At 36.1% G+C, this 26,388-nt stretch overlaps 1 protein-coding gene across 1 annotated transcript in view; it reads left to right on the forward strand.

Moving 5' to 3' along the window:
• Positions 1-11,482: 11,482 nt before the first annotated feature.
• LOC140437803 (clavesin-2) overlaps positions 11,483-26,388 on the forward strand; it is a 63,409-nt gene continuing 48,503 nt past the window's right edge. Inside the window, exon 1 of the mRNA XM_072527551.1 lies at positions 11,483-11,503. The gene's annotated coding sequence lies outside the window, so the exon portion shown is untranslated. The remainder of the gene's footprint in view (positions 11,504-26,388) is intronic.

Below are 26,388 nucleotides of genomic sequence, written 5' to 3' on the forward strand. Positions count from 1 at the left end.
ATTGATAATTTCAAAAATGGTTTATAATCACCACCAATGATTATGCTATTTTATAACTACAGCGGAAGCTAGTATTTGTTTTTTTTAGAGAATTTAAAATTTTCTTCTTGGGCTGCCCCCTATTAAGTATGTTGTTAATTTAGACACAACTGCTGTGTCTTATTAGTTTTAATTTTTCACTAGGGGGCGCTCTTATGTTATTTAGTATTTTTTATCCTTCGGAAAAGGGTTGAAAAACTTCACCAATAATTGATGCATTGATGAATACAAATAAACATTACAAATAAACATTGCAAAAACTAAAATATTGCGTCCTAGCTTTTTTCCAAGCAATTCGATGTCCCAACTCTTCCTCCCAACCGCATATCAAAGAATATAGGCGCATATGCATCTATACATCTATATTCTTTGCACATATACTCAGTTTTCGACCTGCTAACCTTATGTCCTCCCTCTTCAATAATCCTTTTCCAAACCTACAACTTCTCCCACAACATTTCTTTGGAGGGGAAGAGTCATCAGCAGTCATGGGACACCGCAGTGATGCAAAGAGCAATTGATGCCGTGAAGACAGGCGGAATGCCTTATCAAACGGCTGCTGAAACTTACAATGTACCAAGGAACACACTAAAACGTCGCGTACTAAATAAAAATCAAGACGCCACTGACAATAAAAAAGTATTAGACCATTTTCGAGCATTTTTCAACGAAGAACAATAACAGCCGTTGGTAAATTATCTCTTGGAGATGGAGGTACGTTGTTTTGGAATTACTGTAGCTGATTTGCGCAGTCTTGCTTACCAATTGGCTGAACGGAATAACATCCCCCATGATTTCAATAAAGAAACGAAATTAGCAGGAAAAGATTGGGTAAGTGGGTTCAGAAAGCGCCATTCTCAGCTGGTGTTAAGAAAACCTGAGGCGACTTCAGCAGCAAGGGCGCAAGCATTTAACAAAACAAATGTAACCAAGTTTTTTGACATTTTGGAGGATGTTCAAAAACATCACTTGTATGTTCCTCATAGGGTTTACAATGTTGTTAAAACTGGATTTATGACTGTCCAGTCAAAGTCTTCAAAGGTTTTTGCTCTAAAAAGGCGACGGCATGTCGAATCTCTTATATCTGCATAGAGGGGTGTTCTCAGCAAATTTGTAATTTCTATGTCAGCTGAGGGAGTTTTTATTCCTCCTTTTATTATCTTCCCTAGACAGTGGATAAAAGTGGAACTTCAAGACGGCGCTCCACCTGGAACAGCTTTTGTTTGTCATCCTTTAGGGTGGATGCAAACTGAGATTTTCACACAATGGTTTGACCATTTCTTAAAGTTCGCGAAGAAATCCGAAGACGACCCAGTTTTGCTCATACTTGATGGACATTCCACTAATACAAAAATCTAGATTTCATTGAAAGGGCTAGAGAAAATCACACAACTGTAGTTTGCATTCTCCCCTACTGTAGTCATTAGCTGCAACCACTCGATGTTTCTTTCATGGGGCCCCTCAATACTTATTATGTCCAAGCGATCGAAAGATTCTTGCGTAAGAATCCTGAGAGGTATTTCCATTTGCAGCTACTCCAACTATTGCGGTAAAGGGTTTGGAAAATGTGGCATAGTTCCTATAAACAAACAGAAGTTTACTGATGCGGATTTTGCTGCAGCTATGACCACAGAAATTTCCGTGCAAGATTCTATCTCTCTTCCTCGACGTCAAGAGACACCACTTGCAAGTAAAAAGAACCCGCCTTCTGGGGAGATAGATTTCCGACCAGCAACCTCTGCATCCAACGCTTCAGTTCCTATGTTTTTCAATGACCACAGACAAAATGTCCCTGTAGGATCCAGGGATCCAAACTCTATATTCGTTCTTATCTCTAAAAACTCACCAAAGCCAAGTACTTCAACATTACAGCCCAGTCCACTGCCTAATTTCAGTACTTCATGTGATTTAATCAGCAACTGTATTGTAATCATTGGATTTCTTTGTTTATTTTACTTAGTATTTAGCCCAAAAGAATTTGTTGATAGTGTTATGAACATACTGCTTTTATTGTTTCAGGGGTTGTTCTTTACATGAGGCCTTGGAGATGTTAGAAGAAGATGAATTTTCTCATTCTCAAGCTAATATAGTTCTCTTACCTCCGGAAGATGCCGCTGAAACAGATGAGGATTCTGGTGATGAAGAAAACGTGTCTCCGGATAATTTGCCTTCAAATATGTTAAGAACAGTAGCTGAAATCCATGTACCTCGTTCGGTTGACTCAGACTCGGATGATGATATTCCATTATCAAATTCTGTTAAATCTGAGAAAGTTTTGAAAATTCCACGGCAATACCACTGGTCTGAAGTAGCAACCACCTCAGAGGACGCAGAAATACTTGATTGGTCAAAGGATAATGATCTCAATATTGATACAGAAGATACTCCCATAGACTGGTTCATGAAGTTGTTCGATGAAGAAATTTTTGATTTACTGGTTGTCGAATCCAATAGATATGCAAGTATGAAAAATAAGAAAAATAAGTCTATATGTATCGAAGAAATCAAAGCATTCGTAGGAATTCTTATTCTTAGTGGTTATGCTCAATACCCAAGGAAGAAGATGTATTGGGAAAAGGATAGAGACGTCTGTAATTCCTTAGTTTCTGGGGCACTTGCTAGGGATATGTTTGATTTTATAATGAGCGTTCTGCATATAGCCGATAATAATAATTTGGATCATTCTGATAAATTCAGTAAAGTTAGACCTCTCTTTAGGTTACTAAATCAAAATTTTTTAAAACATGCAGTTTTAGAAGAGAACCACAGCGTTGATGAAGCCATGGTTCCTTATTTCGGGCGTCACGGCTGTAAACAGTTTATAAAGGGTAAACCGATAAGATGGGGATATAAACTTTGGGTTGGATGTAACAAAAATGGGTACGTAACGTGGTTTGAGCCATACCAGGGAGCATCAACACACGTATCGTCTAAATACAAGGATTTTGGTGTCGGTGTAGGTGTGGTACTCAGTTATGTTGACATTCTTAGATCAAAGTGGGAGCTGAAAAAATTTCATTTATTTTTTGATAATTTTTTTAGTACAATGCCTTTATTTGAAATGCTGACAGAAAAAAATATCAGAGGAACAGGAACCATAAGAAGTAACAGAATACCAAAAAATCCGCTGAAATCGGCAAAGGAGTTACAAAAAGACAAAAGAGGTTCGTACGATGCTAAGTTTGACGGTAATAAGAAATTGACAATTGTCAGCTGGCACGATAATAGTGTTGTATCGCTCTGCTCGAACGCAGTTGGTGCGAATCCTATTCATCAAGTAAAGCGATATTCGCGACAAGAAAAAAAACGATACTTGTTCCTCAACCATTTATGGTAAAATTATATAATCGAAATATGGGCGGCGTAGATCGATGCGATCAAAACGTAAGTTTATATAGAACTGGTATTAGAGGAAAAAAGTGGTACTTCTGTTTGTTTACTCACTGTATCGATTTCTCTATACAGAATGCTTGGCAACTACATCGAAGCAATCAGGGCACTTTGGATCAATTAGCTTTTCGACGACGCATTGCAACTTCACTTCTTCAGCTTTATACAAAAGCGACTTCATCTTCTTGTGAACGGCCAAGTCGAAGAGAAAATGCCGATTCTCGTTTCGATGGAATGCATCATTATGTGATTGATCAAGAAAAACAAACTAGATGTCGCTACTGCCATAAAAAAACAACTACAAGATGTCAAAAATGTGATGTTGGTATCCCTGTACGCTGCTTTGTGAGTTACCACACAAATGGTAGTGCTTGATCCTGACGTCCTAGATGTAGGACGCTAATTTTTTTTTGTGTACATTGCGATTTTTTGCAATATTATTACAGTAATGTATTCAAGTGTTTCAAATAAAACATATTAATAACAAAAAATTGCAGTTTTAATACTATTTCTTATGTCAGGATTATCTGGGTTAATGATTCGAACAGTGACGTGAGTGATACTGATTGCCTTTTCTGCGGGGACTTATATTTCAAGTCTAGGGAAAATAAAGGATGGATAAAGTGTTCGGGCTGTTTACGATGGGCACATGAAGTTTGTACTGGGTGTGAAGAAGAGGACAATGACTTTATTTGTGACGTGTGCGAATAAACTCGGTGTGAAACTTTCTTTTTCTACGATGGCAATAATGTTTTTATTTTGAAATACACTTTCATTTAGTATACAAATCCAGTTTAAATTTTGTATTTTACATCGGGCAAAGTACCTCATGACCAGTTTGCCTCACCCCGCAGGGTAAAGTGGCTATTTGGTAGAGTTAGGATAAAAAATATGTAGCTAAAAAATTTACCGAGATAAAGTGAAAATTAAAATTGCTTTATGTAGCTAAGTATATAGGATATCGTATTGTAACGAAATAGCCCATCTCCGATACGTCATAATTCTTAGAAGGACGAATCTAGAAAACGTAAGAAACGGCATGTCAATAGCGCCCGTCCTTCGGACGGGAGACAATTAGAGGTGGGACAACGCCAGAATGTTCTCGAAAAGTAACTTTATTATATATATGTAACGTTGTTAGGAGTGAGTTTAGTTGTTAAGATACTACCGAACTGTAAAGTTATAAATAATTATATGTATATAAATTCGAACCGCTCGTTTTATTTAATCACGCTACAGTGGTGTTACGGTGTGAGATTTGCAAATAAATTCAGCAGTGATTTTTGAAAAAAAACTTTTGAACTTTTGAAAAGTATTATTCGTCGGGAACATCCGCGTAGTTCGGTTGTGATCTTCGTATAAAAGAACATTTAAAAAGTACGTGTGTACCTGACCAAAGATGCTGCTAGTAGAACTTTCAGTAAAACAGTTGCGTGAGCAGCTAGAAGAACGCGATGAAGACTGCAGTGGGTCCAAGAAGATACTCCAAGAACGACTGAAGACTGTGCTTAACAAGAATGGAGAAGACCCAGAGACATTTCAGTTTCAATCAGCAGAAGAAGCAGTTTTAACGAAAATAATTGATGGAAAATTTGAGAATGTCTCGCAAATGATTGAAGAGAGTTCTAGAAAGAATGATGAGAATGTTTCCAAAAGATTCGACGAGACTTCACAAATTATTAAAGAAGTAGCTAGACAAAACGACGAGAAATTCGAAAATATGTCTAGAAGATTCGACGAAGTATGTAATGAAAACAATGAGAAATTTGAAGAAGTCTCAAGAACATTCGATAAAGTAGAAGAGAAGATCAAAGAATTAGAGACCATGATAACTAACACAAAAGTGCTACCACCAGTTAATACAATAGCCTTAGATCCGGTAGTGAAAGAAGAATCACCTAGAGACGAAACAACACATAATATGAGATTCAAATTGCCACCATTTGATGGAAAGTCTTCTTGGTCCATATACCTTAGACAATTTGAAGCTATTGCGACAGCCAATCATTGGACAGAACAAGAAAAAGCTGTTTCCTTGACTGCTGCTTTACGAGGTGATGCTGCGGATATCCTAAGATCAATTCCTAAGGGTCAAGAAAAATGTTACCAGACCTTGTTCACTCGACTAGACAAACGTTACGGAGATGCCCATCTACAACCAGTGTACAAAGTACAAATAAGAAGTAGAATCCAACGAGCAAGTGAGAGTTTGCAAGAGTTTGAAGCAGATGTTGCTCGTATAGTGCGGTTGGCTTATCCGGAGGTACCAGACAACATTTTGGAAGAAATTGCTGTAGATGCCTTCGTCAATGGGTTAAGAGACATTGAACTACAGAAAGCTTTACGACTAGCAAGACCGAAAGTTTTAGATGAAGCGCTCGCTATTGCCTTAGAACATGAAACAGCTAGTCAAGCTTCACGGAGCTATCGAGTACGAACCTCTGAAGAGAGCGACGAACAAAACGAGAAACGTCTGGAGGAAATCGTACGGAAAGTAGTTCGTGACATGATGCCGAAGAGACGTGAACCCAGATGTTGGAATGGTAACGACATAGGTCACATTCGTCGTAAATTGCAAGAAAATAATACAACAGTCAGAAAACTAGAACGGGTCGACAACAAGGGGCAACTGCCGACCTCGAGAAACACAGCCCCCATAGTAACTGTGAACATTACGTCCTCAGGTGGAATTCATAGCTTGTACATAGAGGGTCGTATCAATAATAAAAGTAGATCGTTTTTGGTAGATACAGGTGCAACGAGAACTATTGCACGGCCAGAAGTAGTACGAGGCCATCTTAAATTATTGCCTGCAACAGTAAAGCTTAGAACAGCAACTGGTGAGATAATTAATACATATGGCGAGGCTAATCTGTCAGTATCCATTGGCCAGACCACAGTGAAACATACAGTATTAATTGCAGAGATCTCCGATGAGTTCATATTGGGGATGGATTTACTAAGGAAAGTTGGGGCTGTATTGAATGTCAAAGATGGAGTTCTCGAGATCAGTGGTGAAGAGTTGCCGTTTCATGAAGACAAAGAAGATGTTATCAGCTTAATAACTACTTGTGATGTAACAATACCCGGTAATAGTGAGAAAATTTTGATGACCAGACCTGATGGTTACTGCCGAGAGGGAAGTTTAAGGATGGTCGAAGATGTGAATAATGCCGAGTTCCTAACGGCAAAAGCTTTGGTGAGAATTCGAGATGTCGTTCCTGTAAGAGTTATGAATTTAAAGGGAACTGCTATTAAGTTAAGTAAAAGAACTTTGATCGGACAGTGTGTTCCCGTGGCTTCGATTTGTTCCATGAATACTAATGAGAAACCGTCAAAATCTAAGTATCCAAAGGAGCTTGTTGAGACGATGATTAAAACGTGCCAAGATCTTGATGATGAACGAACTAAAAAAGTGAAGTCTATGCTGATAGAATTTCAAGATGTTTTTGCCATGGATAAGAAGGATAATGGCAAAACAAGCATAGTAAAGCATAAAATTAATACCGGAGACGCTCAGCCAATCAGACAACAACCTAGACGACTTCCATTTGCGAAAAGAGATGAAGCCGAAGACATCATCAAAGATATGAACAAACAAGGGGTAATTGAGCCATCAAACAGTCCATGGACATCACCAGTAGTCCTAGTAAAAAAGAAAGATGGTTCAACACGTTTTTGTATTGACTACCGACAGCTCAATGCAGTAACTAAAAAAAGATAGTTATCCTTTGCCCAGAATAGACGATACTTTGGATACACTTTCTGGTTCTCGTTGGTTCTCCACACTCGATCTGAAAAGTGGATATTGGCAAGTAGACATGGAGCCAGCCGATCGTGAAAAAACCGCATTCTCGATAGGATCAGGGCTTTGGCAGTTTACAGTTATGCCCTTTGGTTTATGTAATGCCCCGGCCACATTTGAAAGATTAATGGATGCAGTTTTAAGAGGTCTAACATGGAAAACATGCCTGGTTTATTTGGATGATGTAATTGTAGTTGGAAGATCCTTCGATGAACATGCCAATAACCTAACAGAAGTCTTTCAACGATTGCGGGCAGCGAATCTGAAGTTGAGTCCGAAGAAATGTCACTTGTTTCGACGAGAAGTGAAGTACTTGGGACATATTGTAGCAGGTAATGGTGTAACAGCTGATCCTGAAAAACTTGCAGCAATTAAGGATTGGCCAGTACCAAGAGATAAACACGAAATTAGAAGTTTTCTTGGCCTATGTACATATTACCGACGTTTTGTCAAAGGATTTGCCAACATCTCCAAGCCATTAACAAAGTTGACAGAAGAAGGCAAAGAATATACATGGAGCGAAGAGTGTCAAAGAGCTTTCGAACACTTACAAATGGCTCTGATCAGCGCACCGATTTTAAGCTACCCTAGACAGGCAGGAAAATTTGTGTTGGACACAGATGCAAGCAACAGTGCAATAGGAGCTGTTCTTTCCCAAATCCAAGATGGACAGGAGAAGGTCATCGCTTACTTTAGCAAAGTCTTGTCAAAACCAGAAAGAAACTATTGCGTTACCAGGAGAGAATTGCTAGGCGTAGTGAAGGCTTGTGAGCATTTCCATAAATACTTGTATGGCAGAAAGTTTCTTCTTCGCACGGATCACGCTGCTCTAAAATGGCTCCTACAATTTCGTAATCCAGAGGGCCAGATGGCAAGATGGTTAGAACGATTACAAGAATATGATTACGAGATCGAACACAGGGCTGGCAGAGTTCATTCAAATGCTGATGCCCTTTCGAGACGGCCGTGCAGTGCAAATTGTAATCACTGTCTTAAATTAGAAGAACGACTTTGCCCCGTGAGACGAACCACCGTCATTAATGATCAATGGCAGCCTCAACAGCTACAAGACGCTCAAGCAGATGATCCATGTATAAAAAGAGTATTGGATTGGATGCGTCGAAGTGAAAGACCTTCTTGGCAAGACATTAGTGCATGTAGTCCAGAAGTCAAGTGTTACTGGAGCCAATGGAATTGCCTAATGCTGAAAGATGATCTTCTGTATAGAACCTTTGAGAACGATGATGGTACAGATACTAAGCTTCAGTTGATTGTACCTAAAAGTAAAGTGTCAGAAGTTTTGCGTCAGTTGCATGACGGTGCATCAGGTGGACACTTTGGTATCACGAAGACTCTGCAAAAGGTTCGAGAACGGTTCTATTGGGTGAACTGTAAAGATGATGTAAGAAGATGGTGCCGGAAATGTGAACTGTGTGCAACCAGTAATGGTCCGGCTGGTAAAAAGAGGGCACCCATGAGACAGTACAATGTTGGTAGTCCTATGGAAAGAGTAGCAATCGACATTGCAGGTCCACTTCCAGAGACAAATGATGGAAATAAATATATCCTGGTAGCCATGGATTATTTTACGAAATGGACTGAGGCTTATGCGATACCAAATCAAGAAGCTGCTACCGTTGCAGAGGTACTTGTTAAAGAATTCTTTAGCCGATTTGGTGTTCCCTTGGAGATCCACTCCGACCAAGGGCGAAACTTCGAGTCAACTCTTTTCCAAAACGTTTGTAAATTGATTGGTGTCAATAAGACCAGAACGACACCCCTGCATCCTCAATCAGATGGAATGGTCGAGAGAATGAACCGAACAATGGGTAAACACCTATCCAAGGTTGTATCAGAACATCAAAGAGATTGGGACCAGCATATTCATTTATTCCTAATGGCCTACCGCTCGGCCGTGAATGAAACTACAGGCCAGACTCCAACCTGCCTGATGTTAGGTCGTGAAGTTCGTTTACCCTGCGACCTAGAGTTTGGCTGCAGACCTTCCGAAGAACATGTTGCCAGCGAAGATTATGTCGACCGCCTGAAGTTAAGAATGAACAACATTCATGAACTTGCCCGACAACACATCCAGATAGCCAGTGACAGAATGAAAGATCAATATGATTCTCGATGTAAGAGTGAAAGCTATGAAGTAGGTGATCTTGTTTGGCTTTATAATCCACAACGTCGTCGAGGCTTGTCTCCCAAACTGCAAAGACAATGGGAAGGTCCATATGAAATTAAAAAGAAAATAAATGACTTAATTTTCCGAATTAAGAAGTTGCCGAAAGGTAAACCAAAAGTAGTTCACATAAATCGTCTTGCACCATATGCTGGCTCAAATGAAACAGAAGAAGCACGAACCCTTCAACATGAGATCAAAGATGACCGGCGACCAAGCTTTAATGAATTTATGTCAAATTACGCAGAGAGAAAGAGTGCTAGATTCGGCGTGACCACAGAAGTTCAGCAGGATCTTTTTAGTGTTCCGCATAACGTCTCTCTAGCCCACTGTGTTGCTCAAGATCTTCAGATGACTAAAGGAATCTCATCCGTATTTTATAAGAAATTCGGTCGTTTGGACGAGTTAAAAAAACAGCAGCCTAAAGTTGGAAGAGTAATGAGATTAGAAGATGGTTCTCGATCTTTGCTGTATATGGTGACCAGGAAGTCGTATACAGACAGGGCAAGCTACGAGGACATATGGCGTGCTCTAACTAATTTGAAGAAAATTGTGTGCAATTACGACATCAAGAATTTGGCCTTACCCAAGATAGGCCATGCACTAGATAATCTGGATTGGAAGATTGTCAGAAGCATGCTTGAAGTGATCTTCCGAGAAACCGGTGTAAGAATTACTGTGTGTTGCATTAACCCGATGAAATCGTATCCTTCAAAGTCAGTAGACTGTTATTTCTTTCTAAAGGGTTCATGCAGAGCTGGAGAGTCCTGTAGATTCCGCCATCCTGTGCCTACATATAGAGTTGCTGATCGGGACGATCAGATTTAAGAGGGGAGCAGTGTAACGAAATAGCCCATCTCCGATACGTCATAATTCTTAGAAGGACGAATCTAGAAAACGTAAGAAACGGCATGTCAATAGCGCCCGTCCTTCGGACGGGAGACAATTAGAGGTGGGACAACGCCAGAATGTTCTCGAAAAGTAACTTTATTATATATATGTAACGTTGTTAGGAGTGAGTTTAGTTGTTAAGATACTACCGAACTGTAAAGTTATAAATAAATATATGTATATAAATTCGAACCGCTCGTTTTATTTAATCACGCTACAGTATGTTAATATATAGTGTATTTCTTATTTATTTTCTTCAAGATAAAAAAAAAATATTCCTTAACATGGCCACTTTGCCCACCCTTCCCCTATTGGGCTTCCTTTCTTCTTCATGTATCCTACTCATCATTTGATACAATAAATCAAGCTCTTTCTCTTCTAGAACCTTTCAAACCTCCACAGGTCCTACTACGTACCATTCTTCATCCTATTTAAAGCCTAGACAACTTTATCTCCCGTTATCTCTGGTATTTTATTTTCATTTGGGATCCCGCGTCATCTGTCTGTCCTCTGGTGTTTTTCAGTTAGCAAATTTCTAAAGTAGAAACTCATACCATCTTTATATATACATACAAAATACTGAATTATCAATAAGGTTAATAATAACGTAAGCGACAAAAAAGTAGAACTGATAGATACACAGCACCTGAGGTTTAATATTAAGTTTAATGGAGACGGAATGAGGAAATTTAAACAGACATTCTATTTATTTTGATATTAAACACTATATCGTTCGTACTGCAAGTTTTAATCTATTTTATACATTTTATATTATATAATTGTGTAATACATGATTAAAGGGATAAAATAAAATTTCATGTTATTTGTGTTTTAGATGAAATAAATTATTATTTTAAATAGGAAACTCATCTTTTAATTCGTCGCCTGATATATATGCAATACTGTTAACACTAATATAACTGTTTTTGTTGCTAAGGTCGCCGTTTTTCGTTAAAAAACGATATTATGCGTTAAATAATTTCGTTAGATAATTATAAATAAAGACAAATACTTTGTTAAAATGCAAATTGTTCTTCCAATGGGTATTTACCAATTCAAATATCGCGATAAACAATGCCGTACGCAAATAAGACCTTTTAAAATTTTGTCTTAATCAGTTTTGCTTGGACTTGTGGTACGTCTTTTAATTTTAGTTCATTCAAAATATATTTTAAGTGGCCGACTAGGATAGAGTAAGTTTTTATAATATTAATTCTTTGCATATTTTGTTTTTGCTTGTTTCGCAAAGTTGGTGAGGACTTAGGAATAATCGCGCCTATATTATTAGAAACATTAACTTCTCCGTTTTTTATATACTTTCATTATAATAGTTAGGTACAAATATTTAATTATTTCTTTTAGTCTGTATAGACTTAGTTCTTTTTGTCTATATAGTCAATATCAATCTTAGGATAAGTTTTCTCAGATTCAACGGCTTTGCCGTCTAGCCATGTCTTTGTATCGTCTATTAGGTTTCTTAACAACTTGAAAAAGGTTTCCATTATGTCCTCCAACTTACCATTATGGTAGTGAAGTAAGTTATTTTAAAATTTACCAAGTTTATCGTTGTTTGCCATTGAAGCGTAGACATGTATAAAATTTATTGTATTGCATTTAGGTTTTCTTTTAAGCTACTTCAACTCCGTTTTCGTGTGTTATTGTCGTTTTCGAGATAGTAAAATATGAGCGATTGGCAACATTTTACACGCCCTGAACATTGTCTGGCACTTATATCGAATATGTCTGAGAGTCCCAATATGATATTACATTCTTTAATTTTTTTACCATGTAGAAATAACAATTTTTGTCATTCGTATGTACCATATCAATGAATTGACAATGTGTTTCGCACATCAATTTAAGAAGTTCTCAGTGAATATCATCAGGGCCTGATGCCTTGATGTTCTTCAGGGATGAAATGGTCTATTTGATCTCATCTTTTGTAATAAGCAGAGATGATATTTCTTCGTTATTAGTGGTGACAGTTTTTGGACGCTTATATTTGTTTTTATATATTATCATTTCCACACTCTTAATAGATGTAAGGTATCTGTTTTGACACTCCCGCTATCCAATAATTACAGTGGTCGCCTACTTTCTACTTTTTGAGTTGTCATTTGTCCCATTGCATTATACATATTGTGATAGTCCTAGTGCTACGACGATATGCTACGACCAACAGAAAGATATATTTATATGCTTTATAGACTTCGAAAAACATTTGATAGAGTAAGACACGACCTACTATTAGAACGTTTGCAAGAAGTCGGTTTAGATGGAAAAGACATCAAATTCTTAAAAAACTTGTACTGGAACCAAAACGCCAGAGTTAGGATCGAAGGTTCCACATCCGCAGAAGTAGAAATTAGGAGGGGAGTTAGAAAAGGATGTGTTCTGTCGCCTCTGCTGTTTAATCTTTACTCCGAGTTTCTATTTAAAGAAGCATTGGAGGATTCCAAGGATGGAGTCAATGTGAATGGCGTAAATATCAACAGTATCAGATACGCCGATGATACAGTGTTAATTGCGGATTCCGACTTAGGTCTACAACGACTCATCGACAAGACCAACTCGACCTGTGAGCAATTTGGTATGAAAATAAACATTAAAAACATTAAATAAAAGTGATGTCAATCCGAAAAAACCAAAACGTACCTCAACCTTGCACAATAAATGGGCACATTTTAGAACAGGTCAATAGATTTAAGTAGCTGGGATGTTGGATCGATAGCAGCCTAAATCCTGATCTAGAAATAAGATCGAGAATAGAACAGGCCAGAAAATCTTTCGAAAAAATAAAAAAACTGCTTTGTGATTCTCAAATAAAACCCGAAATTCGACTACGCTTATCAAAATGCTACGTCTGGTCGACTCTTCTATATGCAGTTGAAACGTGGACCCTTAAAACATCAACCGTAAATAAATTGGAGGCCTTTGAAATGTGGATCTACCGGAGAATACTCAAAATTTCATGGACATCGCATACCTCAAACGAAGAAGTGCTGCATAGAATAGGCAAGGAAAGAGAACTTTTTAACACAGTAAAAGTTAGAAAAACATCATACCTAGGCCACATACTGAGAAATAATAAGTACCAATATGCCCAACTTATAGTGAAAGGAAAAATCGAGGGAAAGAGAGGCCTAGGAAGGAAAAGAGTATCGTGGCTCAGAAACATCCGACAATGGACAGGGCTAAATTTTGAACAGCTAATAAGAACAGCTGAAGATAGAGAAGAGTTTAAAATTGAAATGGCCAACCTCCATTGATAAGAGGGCACTTTAAGAAGAAGGTAGCCCTAGTTCTCTTCAATTTCTTCTATTTCCCATATTTTTCTCTCATCCATCTCTCCTATTCTTTTTCATTCTTTTAATTGTTCTATTAATTTGGCGACCTTTTTCCGTATCTTATGATTTTTTTTATGTCTATTTGTTGCAGAATCTCTTCAGTCATCCAGTCCTTCATTTTTTTATATTTCGTCTCCAGTTGCACTTTGCACGTATTACCTTTGGTCTTATTCCATTTTTCTAAGAGATCGTCACTTGATATTGTATGCTCGATATTTTTGTCTTAAGTGTGCTTGCAACTATCTATCTTCATAATGATACGAGAAGAAGAAGACCCATGTATTGACTCAAAATTGAATAGGATTCTTTCAAACATCAAAAGAAATATCTGTACAAAGTTTGAATACTGTTGTACTGTACTTTAAGAAAAAAGACGTAAAAATATGACAAAAAGATTTATTGGTCCCTTTAATATGATCTACTCTACATTAAAAGGAATCTTTGTGCCAAACTTTAAAGTTCCAGTTACTTTTGTTTCGAAAAAAGTCATAATAATAGAAGAAATATTGACAAATTCAATAGGATTCTTTCATACATCAAGAGGAACATCTGTGCGAAGTTGGAAGACTATAGTATTGTTCTCTAAGTTAAAAAGCATAAAAATATGATAAGGATATCTTCTTCTTCTTTTTCTAATGGCGCTACAATCCCCTGTGGCTTTTGGTCTGCTTAACAACGTTTTTCCGTTCTAGCCTGTCGGATACTTTCCTTTGTAACTGCCTGATGTTCATGGTTTTAAGATCTTCATCTACATCTGCTCTCCACCTTTTACGGGGGCGTTCCTATTGTCCTATTTCCTTGAAGTTTCCATTTACGAATTGTTTTTTTTGCTTTTTAAGTGACCAAACCGGTTTAGTTCATTTTTATTTTCCACGAACCATCTCTATGATGGGTTGGTCCAAATGATCAGATTATCTATTGAATCTAATTCAATAGGGCTCTCTCTTACACTAAAAGGTAAATTTCTGCCAAGTTTAAGGACCCTAGAATTTTATAGAATACAAGAAAAAGAAGTCCTTAAATCAAAGGATTTTTTCTTACACCAAAAGGAATCTATGTACCCAGTTTCAAGATTCTAAGGTTTTTCTCAAAGAAAAGGTAAAGAGTATGAGAAGAAACAAAATATGTTGGCTACAAATTCGTTAGGGTTCTTTCTTATACCAAAAGATGCCTATCTACCAAGTTTAAGACTCGCAAACAGTGTCATTTTTTCAATAAGAACCTTCTTCTTCTTCTTCCTACTTTATAAATAGGCAAAATGCCTGTTTTACTTCGGTTTTTATGCTCAATTGACGTTGTCTGACCATCTTTTCCTCACTCGTCCCAATGATCTTCTTCCATTTGGCGATTTGTCTCTTGATATTCGTACTATTCTGTTTTTTGTCATTCTTTCGATGTGTTGATTCCATTCCACTTTTCTTCTTTTGGTCCACGCGTTTATTTCCTCTATACCACATCTTGCTCGAATTTCCTCATTTCTTACTCTGTCTCTTAGAGTTTGGTTTGTTATTTTTCGTAAGACTTTCATTTCTGTTGTTTCCAGTAGTCTTTGTGTTTTCGCCGTATCTGCTCTTGTTTCCGCTGTGTACGTCATTATCGGTCTTATTGTTGATTTATATATCCTGGTTTTCGTTTCCGTTGTGAGGTATTTGTTTCTCCATATTTTGTTGTTGAGACATCCTGCTGCTCTGTTTGCCATGTTCACTTGTTTTTGTACTTCTTCTTCCACTTTTCCGTAGCTTGACAGTTTTATTCCCAAGTATTCAGTTTCCATCACTTGTTCTATTATTTTGTTATTTACGACTAGTTTACATCTTCTCGGTTCTGCTGATATCACTATCGCTTTAGTTTTCTCTGTTGAGATCTCCATGTTGTATATGAGCGCCGTATCTTCGAATTCTTTAATTAATCTTTGTAGGTCATCTTCATTTTCGGCTATTATTATGGCGTCGTCGGCGTAGCATATTATCCTTATTTCCTTTTCTCAAATTCTATATCCTCTTCTTTTTTTAACTTTCTTTATGATTTCATCCATTATCAGATTAAATATTAATGGGCTCAGCGAATCTCCTTGTCTAATGCCAGTTTCATATTTGATAGGTTGTGATAGTTTTCCTTTACATCTTACCATAGCTATGTTATCTTTATATATATTCTCAATGGTTTTTACTAAATCCAGTGATATTTCCTTTTCATATAATAAATCTATCGCGTCCCGAATTCTCACTCTATCAAACGCTTTCTTCAAATCTATCAGACACATATATGCTGGTTTGTTGTATTCCAACGACTTTTCTTTTATTTGTCTTAAAACAAAAACTGCATCCGTGCATGATCTTCCTGTCCGAAATCCTTGCTGTTCCTCTTGCAGAGATATTCTTTCGTTTATTTTTGTCGCTATTATTCTCGTTGTCAATTTGAGTGTTGTATTTAATAGATTTATTGCTCGATAATTATTGGGGTCTTTCTTATCTCCTTTTTTGAAGACCATCACCATGATCGCTCTCCTCCATTCATCTGGTATTCTGTTCGTGGTGATTATTTTATTAATAAGAAGTTGCAGTTGTTGTACAAGATGAATAAGAACCTGTACGGTCTAAATAATAAAATTATAACAAGACAAAAATACAAGGACTTGCACTTTGGACACAAGTTTTCAAAGTTGTACGCTTTTGTTCGCACATGTAACGTGTTTGAACATACATGAGAATTTGTAACACGGTCGAAAGAGGCACTGATAAACTAATTGTTTGTGTATACAAAATTCTGATAACTTTTATTATACTATATAATACACACTGTAGCTACATTATAAAAAATAAAACAAAGAAATTAACAGGTACACATAAAATATTATTGATTTTTTGTAACGATGCAGTAGCGCACCTAGAATTTGCCTCTGGGGGGGGGGGGTTTGGTTGGTCACCGAATTTTTTTTTATGATGTTACCTCCATTTTAAGTCCTTAAAATGTGTAAGTAACAGTGTCGGAATAGGTTCCTGGGGGAAGGGAAGTTTAACCCCCAAAACCCCCCCTGGGTGCGCCACTGGAACGATGTCCCAATCTATATGTATATACAGCGTTAACAGGCCTTTAGGCCTATTTCTGGATGGATAATTTCCATCATTTTCTGTTCTTAGCTATGAGTTTCCAATCTCTGATTCCCATCTCTCTGACATCTTCCATCACTACATCTCCCCCATTTCGTTCTTGATCTTCCTCTCTTTTTTTTGCCCTCAGGTACTCTCCAAGTATTATTCTTGACTATTCTATTACCTTGCATTCTTTCTAGATGTCCGTGCCATTCTAGTCTACGTTTTTTCACCACTTTTGTTATTGTAGGGTTAGCATACAAATGGTACATTTCTGCATTAGTTCGTCTTCTCCATTCTCCCTCTACTACTTTTTCACCAAACATTCCGTGAAGTATACTTTTAAGAGATCAGACAGTCAAATTTGTTATTCACGCAAAAATGTCGCATTAAATTGTCTTGTTCAAGTAGCAGTCGATATTGGTTGCTTTAATGGCATCCATAATTTTCACTAAAGGAAAACCATTTGATAAATCTCGAAAATAGAAATCCAAAGATTTCTATTGATGAAACCAAAATTTAGATTTTTGCTTTAATCTGTGCTTTCTATAAATTTGCAAGGCAAAACAGACGATGCTAAAGATGTAAGAGAGATATAAAGGGTCTAAAAGTTGCATCCCATAACATATCTCCTCATCTAAGCAAAAATCTTTGGCGAATTGGTTTTTTGTACTCATAAAGAGCATACGGAAATAAAAGAAAGGACAGTTAAGATTTGATTTCACGTGTAGTGCCTCTGTATATTGGCTTATAATTTGGCAATAATCTTTGGTGAATACAGAATTAAATATCGTTTACGTCATTTTTCCTCAAAAAAAAAATGAAAAACCGTTAACAAGGTCCGAAGTTGTCCGAAGGTTTACATAAAAAAAATGATACATTTGAGTATGTACTGTTACTTACTGTAACTGTATACTGGGAGAAGATTTTAGAGAGAATAAATGCTCCAAATAAGACTCTTCAACGTAAAGACGAAAAAATTACCTTTTCGTTTGCTTTCCATCGAGTATTACGGAATTACATAATATTGTAAAAGCAATAATAAAACAGAATACAAAATGAATTACTGAATTGTAATCCGCAGTCGTATTTCCAACCACACACACACACACACACACTCATACTAGATAGTTGGGACTGAGTTCAGTGAACAATATATTATAGAATACAACTAAAATGACACTTTTTAACCAAATAATGTTTGAACTACATTGTACAAAATAATTTAACGTATAGAAAAATAGAAAAGATGAACTATTTTTTTTGCAAATTTTAAGTTAAGTTGCTTCTCTTGTACACTCGGTATAAATGTTAACATAAACTCCATAATCACGTTTATTTTTTCGTTACATGTCACCTTTTAATAAACACCTATTAATCTTATTAAAATAAGTGGAAAATTATTGTTTACAGTTATTTCGATTGATTGTAATAGGAACGTGATGTTTTCTATAGATTAATTTTGATTTTTGCTTTAATAAGTAGAACGAAAACAACAAAAGTAAAAATTTGCATTTAAATGCAGCTTTTTGGGTGAATGAAAAATTATGAATATAGATGATTTGCGTATTATATTGCTCTGCTTCAGAACACTCTTTGCCTGAGTTGCAGGAAAACATAGCAGTGTTGATTTTATTGCCTGCAAAAACCACATTAATACTTTACGTATTTGTTCCGCACGTGGTCTGTGACTCTCTTATCACCATCATCATCATTATCATAACTGGCTGGACAATCCGTTCTGGATCTTGGCCTGCTCACAAAGAAGTCGCCACACATGATCTCACATGATCAATCCATATCCTTCGTGGTCGTTCTCTACTTTCTGTGCCCTCTGGTTTTGAAAATGTTAATCTCTTCGTGTATTCACGATCTGACATCCTAGCAATGTGTCCAGCCCATTTAAGTCTCTGCACTTTAACGAATTTTACAATATCTGGAAGGGTGTTTAACTGATATAGTTCAAAGTTGCATCTTCGACGCCATAGCCCATTTTCATTTATGGCCCCAAAAATCTTTCTAAGAATTTTTCTCTCAATAGTACCAAGAAGTCTTTCATCATTTTGAGATGAGATCCACGTTTCAGCCCCATATATCAAAACCGGTCTTATTAAGGTCTTGTGTATATTGAGCTTTACTGCACGTTTTATATTTTTATTTTTTAAATGTTTCTGGAGACCGTGAAAAGTTCTGTTTGCTTTTGCTATGCGTCTTTTTATTTCGGCTCTTGTCGTGTTTGTTGCGTTTACTAGTGAACTGAGTTTATTAATCTAATTTATTAATTTTATTTATTATAAAATGTTCTCACACTTAGTTTATTAACGTCTTTCTGGAGTCCCCTCGGCGACCTGTGTTGACCTTTCTCGAACGGAATGGAACGCCAGACAGGTTTCTAGCGGGTCGGAGAATCTACGTGAGAATACTTGAATAATAAAATGTTTACAGGTTAAATATGAGTCATATTTAGCGTAACACTAGCGATCCAAGATATGTCAATTCCTTGACTTGCTCAAAGGTATGGTTGTTAATTTGAATTCTCTGTTGGATATTTCGGGGGATTTTAAAAACCAACATTATGTTTGGTTTTTTCCTCGTTTACCACAAGTCCTAATTCACTTGCCGCGTCCGCAAACCTTGTGAAACACTGCACCATGTCTCTCATACTTCTGCCCACTATAACTATATCGTCATCGAATGCGAGAATTTGCGTCGATCTATTAAAAATAGTTCCATTCATTCTAATATTTAATTGTCTGATTGCCTTTTCCAAGGCAATATTAAAGAGGAGACACGTCAGCGCGTCCCCCTGTCTTAGACCATTATTAATGTCAAAGAACATAGAGTTTTCTCCTTCAATTCTAACATTTCATCCTTTCATTTTTATCGAATAAACTTTGTATCTCATTGAGAGTTTTCTGTTCGTATTCCCTTTTCTTATGTCGATGGATACGTTTTTCCGCTCTTCTAAGACGCCTATACTCTTCTTTTTTTCTCCGTGTAGAACCTGCGTCGATGGTTTTTTGATAAGCTGCGTTCTTTCTATTTGTGGCCATGTCGTACTCATGATCAAACCAATGATTTCTTTTTTTTTTGACTTGGTTTTGACCAATATTTCATTAAATTTCTGTTACTCAATATCTCGTTTATTTGCCCATAAAATTTGGCCATTTAGTTGGTTAATTTCTTCTTCTTCTAAGTTTTCTGTCCTTATCTTCTATTTGCTATCTGTATACATTTGCAATGTCGGGATTTTTTAGTTTATTAATGTCGATTTTTTATCTCCTTTTCCCGATCTTCTTTTTTAAATTGGATATTCTCTGTTTAAATCGTGCTTCAACTAAATAGTGATCACTATCTATGTTTGCTTCTCTAAAAGACTTAACATCTAATAAGTTAGAACAGTATCTTGCATCGATGAATATATAATTAAAGTCTCTTATTCACCTTATCTTATTTATTTCTTGTATGAGCAGAGCCGTGGCTCCGGGCTGATAAAGGCTTGTTACGTTCCACGTGCAAATTTTTAAATCATTATCCTTATTTCGTTTGCGAGTTCGTCGTAGGTTAAACATCCCGGTTTCTTTCTTTGTAGCTCTTATAACAAAATGTTTTTACAGTATTGGGTAGTTAACCCAACGCACCTTTCGGAGGGCTATTACACCCGCTCTCGTCAGTTGACTCTCGTATACGATATGTGATATTACGTTGTAGGCTATATTCAGCAACGTTATTGCCCGATAGTTTTTGTATTAAAATTGATCTCCATTTTTGTATAGTGGGATGATCACTCCGTTATTTCATTTCTGTGGCAGTTGTTTATACGTATTTTCATCTGTTCACTATCAATAATTTATGTGTTTATGTGTCTTCCTTTATTAATTCTGCGCTAATTTTTGTACCTTATTGTGATACTATATCTCCTCCTTTTCCCTGCATATCATTATTCTTGTCCACAAGAAAACTGAATTTATGTAGTTGGCTTTTTCTGAATTTTCTGGTTTCTGTTGGTTTATTTAGTTCTTATATCTCAAAGTTCTTTTTTCGATATATTTTTTCTCTTCTCTCTTTAGCATTTTATATTCTTCTTCTGTTTGTCGTGTCTTAAGTATCGTCGCTGTTGATGTAATGGTATCGTCGATATGCAATATTTTTTTATTTCTGTAATGCTAGAGTGAAGTAGTATCGGAATGTTTTACATATATAGAATGTTCGTAAATACGGTTATGTATGTACGTGGGCAACTGAAACAAGGTATCTCGTAGACACCATGGTCTTCATTCATAGATTGGACAACTTGGAGTGAGTAGTGAAGATGGTTTTGATGTTTAGAGGATTACTGATCTTGTCAGTGACACCTTTAATAAAAGGTAGCAAGATTTTGGGTTGGTCAGACCGCAAGGTTTCTTTTTTGGATGGAATGTGGTTTAGATGTTTTTGAATTAATTTCGGATGAACCGTGATTGTTGTCGCTAAGTCTTATGGAACAGTTGTGGTGGGTGTTTCTGAATAAGAACACCAAGGAATGGCAAAGACGCTTCAAAATCAACATCCAACGTGAATTGAATACTGGAATGTATTCCATTCAGGTGAAAGAGGAAGAGATCTAATGTGTCTTTACTATGGGTGCAAAATGACAAATGTGTCATCAACGTACTGTAAACCGCAGGTCAGTTTGAGATTTGATGAGGATAGTTCTGTTGTTTCGAAATGTTAAATGAAGATATTAGTTATTACGGGAGAAATGGGGGGACCCCATTGGGACACCTTTGATTTGGCGATAGAAACGATTTTGGAACGAAAAGTATGTATTAGACATGCAGTGTTTTATAATAGATAATGTGTCTTGGGGGATTTGATGTTAAAAGTCCAAGATGGAAATGGTTTCATTGATAGGAATGTTGGTGAATAAAGAAACAATGTCAAAACTAACTAGTATATCTGAGTGTGAAATAGAAATGATTTTCAAAAGATGAAATGAAATGAAAAGTGGAGCAGTTGTATGCACTGACAATGGGCTTATGAATTATTTTTGGAAGGCCATATATCCTTGGAATTGGGGATGAATTGTCTCTGGGTTTAGGAGAAACGAACGGAACCGTATCCCTCTTGATAATGACTCCAAAATGGCAACATTGGTGCAAAACAACGCGGTTCTTCCCGAGAACTTAGTAATTTTTATTTACCTGACCGCTTAAATTTATCCGAACGCACACACACACACATATATATATATAATATATATATATATATATATATATATATATATATATATATATATATATATATAAACCTTAAACGTACCGTAATAAATAAAATAGAGTAAACAGAGGATGCACAAAAGTATTTAAATTAATACATTACAAATAGATAAGTATTAAATGATAAGTAAACTCCTAATCAGTTTAATAAACAGATTCACTAAGATCAAGTCAAAAATGAATTTAATATTAAAGGCTAGTCATTAGCACAAAGTATAATTATAAACAGTTGAATCATTAGACTGTAAATGTCTGTTATCACCGAAATTGATAACAAATTTATTAAACGATTTAAATTGTTTGGAAGAATGCAACTGATATTTTATCAAATAGAAACGGAGGCAGTATTGTTTGTTGAAGTGTAGAAAAATACAATTTGGATTTAAAATACCTAAAAATAAAAGCGGAACTTCACTTTTGATTATTTCTTCTTAAGTACATAAATTAATTAATAAATTCCACTCCTTCTATTCAAGATCAAATCAAACCAGGGCTCGAGTTGCAAACACACTAAAGACAAAAATATTGAGCATAACAATCTCAAGTCACGAGCAATATGTACAAAGAGCAACTGGAGGCAAGTTATAGAAAAAAAAAGGACTAGATGACCGACGAGATTCTGCAACAAATGGACATAAAAAGTAATCATAAGATCCGGAAAAATGCCGCCAAATTAATAGAACAATTAAAACAATGAAAAAGAATAGGAGAGGTGGATAGGGGAAAATACAAGAGAATAGAAGAGTTTGAAGAGAACTAGGGCTATCACAATATGTATAATGAAATTAGACAAATGACAACTTAAGAAGTAGGCGACCACTGCAATTATTGGATAACGGGAGTGTCACAACAGATACCTTGCATCTACTTAGAGTGTGGGAATCATATATAAAAACACATGGTAAGCGTCCAAAAACTGTCACAACTAATATCGAAGAAATATCATCTCCGCTTATTACAAAAGATGAGATTAAAAAGACCATTTCATCCCTGAAGAACTTCAAGGCATCAGGCCCTGATGATATTCACGGAAAACTTCTTAAATTGATGTACTAAACACATTGTCAATTCATTGGTATGGTACTACCACTACTCAATAAAAAGCTGATAAATAAATCAAAAATGTACCTATGAATAGATATAGAGCATCAAAATAACAATTATAGTTGATATACTTCAAATTTTTTCTTGGTATAAGTATTATTTTCAGTAGCTAGAAGATAAAGTAATTATAATAGAAATTTCATATAGTGATATTAGATTGGCTTTTTTTCTACTATGTACTTGATATAATTCTTTTAAATCTAAACATGCACTTAGCCAATCCAAGCTACTCTACAATCCTAAAGAAGATTTGTATTGACAGTTTTGTCACAAAACAAGTTTGAATTTTTATCTTGTTCTTTTTTTGCTTATATTAGACCTTAGGACTCCACTTTTTACTTGCAGTATCGTCAGCGTAAGTAGGATGGAGTCGGATAGATTGGTAGGAAGAAAAAGGTTACTTTTGTAGACTGTGTAAAACTGGTGCTAGAATTGAGCTCTGAGGGACTCCGGAATAAAGGATGTAGAGAATTTGTCTGCAACTTGACTGGTGTAGAGAAATAGGAATTGATTATTTTTAGAAATGAATTCATTAGTCCAGATTGGTGGTGTTTATCAATTAATTAAGAATTCTCTCATAGACTTTACCTAGAGTGTTTAGAAGTGAAATAGGTCGGTAAGATTCTGTGCTGGATCGGGGTTTTCCTGGTTTGGGAATCATGAGTGTGCTGGATATTTTCCAAGAAGCAGAAAGGTACCTGTTGACCTTTATACCACACTCAGAGCTTTCAAGTGCCTCTGCAAAAATATTCTCCACATAAACGTTGAACAGCCACAGGAGACAAAATGCACACGCCTGTCTTACCCCTCTTAAAATATCTATTTCCTCTGTGTTGGTTGGCTTATTAAGAGTCACTGGCGCTTTTTAGCTTTAAAAAACTTTTAAAAAAATTAACTACAAGAGATAATGTTCAAAGAGTTCTAACTGCACGCAAACTTGCTTAAAAAAAAAGGATACAAATAAGACAAGCACCTAAACTGGTGAATAAGACCCTGTCCACTAGCATGCGCACAGGACCAATCACAAGAAGCACACAGTGTCTAGTGCTTTCTAATGAATAATATAGTGCCCTCTATAAAATTAATCCTACCTATTAGTTTTTTTCGAACATCTAGAAAACGCGGAACTAACCTGATTTGAGAATGGCAAGTGTGAACTTTCTGAAACGTCGACAAAACAATGATTTTTCAACTAAATTAACAACTAAAGTTGCTATTAATCGCAGGAAATCACAGCAATATAACTGCCATTTACAAATCATTTAAACCCTTCTGTAACTAGATTATTTAAACAATTTACTAATACTAAAATTGTTACATATAATGTATTAGAAAACGGACAACTGTTTTCAAAAGTAAAAGACAAAACTCTTTATAAAACCAATATTATCTACAAGTTGCCTTGTTCTGATTATCAGAGTTATTATATCGGTCAAACTTCACAATCGCTCAAACAGAGAATAACACAACACAAAAGTGACTGTGCAAAAAAGAAAAATACGTGTGCTGCAGTTGACCATCATTTTAAAACTGGGCATCATTTTAATTACTTAAATGTTAGTGGTTTGAAGCAAAAAAGTAATTATAAAAAATATTGTTTTTGGAAATGTGTCACACTCAACTAAAATTAACGTGTATAAAATCAACTAATTCTATTGCGCGTTAACTGTGTTACTTGGTTTTTATGTTTGCTTTTTTTTTGTTTTTAATAACTAATTATATACCCAAGTGATATTGGCAGTACTGTTTTGAACGAATATGAAAATGTTTAAAGTACTCTTAATCTGTAAGTCAATAACTTGTAACATCGTCTTTTGATTATTTTTATTCAAAATTATATTATAGTTTTCTCCTGACATAAAGAACAAAAGAGTTTTAATTCCAAATAATCCAAGTAACCTTTGGTTAACCAATATTTTTGTTTGATCTACCCAACGGCTTCCCCTAGGTCTCTTTCCTTCAATTCTATCCTCGACTATCAGTTTTTCCATCGTACCTGTTCTTCTAGCAATATGTTCTAAATATTGCAAATATCTCTGTTGTATTTGTTTAAGCACTCTATCCTTTACTTTGAGTTGTTACTAATATCGATACGTTAGTGCGATGATCAATCCAGGATATTCTTAACATGCGGCGGTATACCCACATTTCAAAAGCGTCTATAATAGTTTATTTTTATCCGCTTTCTTTAAGGTCCACGTTTCGGATGCATATGTGGCTATGGGAAAAATGGGTGCCCTTACCAGCCTTAGTTTTGTGTGTATTAGTATGCTAGAATTTTTCCAAATTGTTAACAGTTTCATCATAGCTGTTCTAGCAATAGTCAATCTTCTACGTATCTCTCTGTCACACCCTCCGTTATTTGTTATTAGGGACCCCAGGTATATGAAATTATTTACTACTTCAAAGCTTCCAATTTCTTTAATGTGTTGAAGATTATTTCGAGCTCTGTCTACTATCATGATCTTTGTCTTACTCCTATTTAGCTTTAGTCCATATGTTTTGCTTTTCTCCTCCAGACATCTCATTATGTCTTCCATTTCTTCTTGATTTGCCGCGATTATTAAAGTGTCATCAGCATATCACCAGTTACTGATTTTTTGACCTCTTACTGATATTCCACCCTTCCATTCGTCTAGTTTATTCTTCATATTTCACCCTTCATATTTCGGACCTGTAATGAGAGGTCCCAAATATAGGTTGCTACAAAACATCATGCAAGGAAAAATAGCAGGCAAACGCAGCCCAGGACGAAGAAGAACCTCATGGTTGAAGAACTTGCGAGATTCTTATATTGTTGATACAAGCATACTATTTAGGGTGGCAGTGAATAAAATTAAGATAGCTATGATGGTAACCAACGTTCTGAAAGGACATGGTACATGAAGAAGAAGAATCCGTCTAGTACCTTTTGCATAATGTGTTCGCTGTGGATATTAAACAGAGTTGGCGAGATTATGCATCCCTGCCTGACACCTGAGTCTGTTTTGAAATGATCGGAATGGGTGTTGTTTATTTTTACTCTGCACTTATTATTTTCATATAGACTTCTAATTAGTTTAAATAAGTGGTGGGGTGTTCCCATTTCCGCTAGTATGGACCATAGCTGCTGCCATTTGACTTTATCGAAGGCCTTTGTGTAATCCATAAAGCACATAAGCATAGGAGTATTGAATTCACGAGTTTTTTCGATTAGCTGTCTGAAAAGCTTTTCGTCTTTCATGTATTACATGAAGTTTAACCTTGCTTGCATGGGATATTAGGGTTACTCTTCTGT

The sequence above is a fragment of the Diabrotica undecimpunctata genome, chromosome 3 (genome assembly GCF_040954645.1).
Source record: "Diabrotica undecimpunctata isolate CICGRU chromosome 3, icDiaUnde3, whole genome shotgun sequence".
Taxonomy (NCBI): domain Eukaryota; kingdom Metazoa; phylum Arthropoda; class Insecta; order Coleoptera; family Chrysomelidae; genus Diabrotica; species Diabrotica undecimpunctata.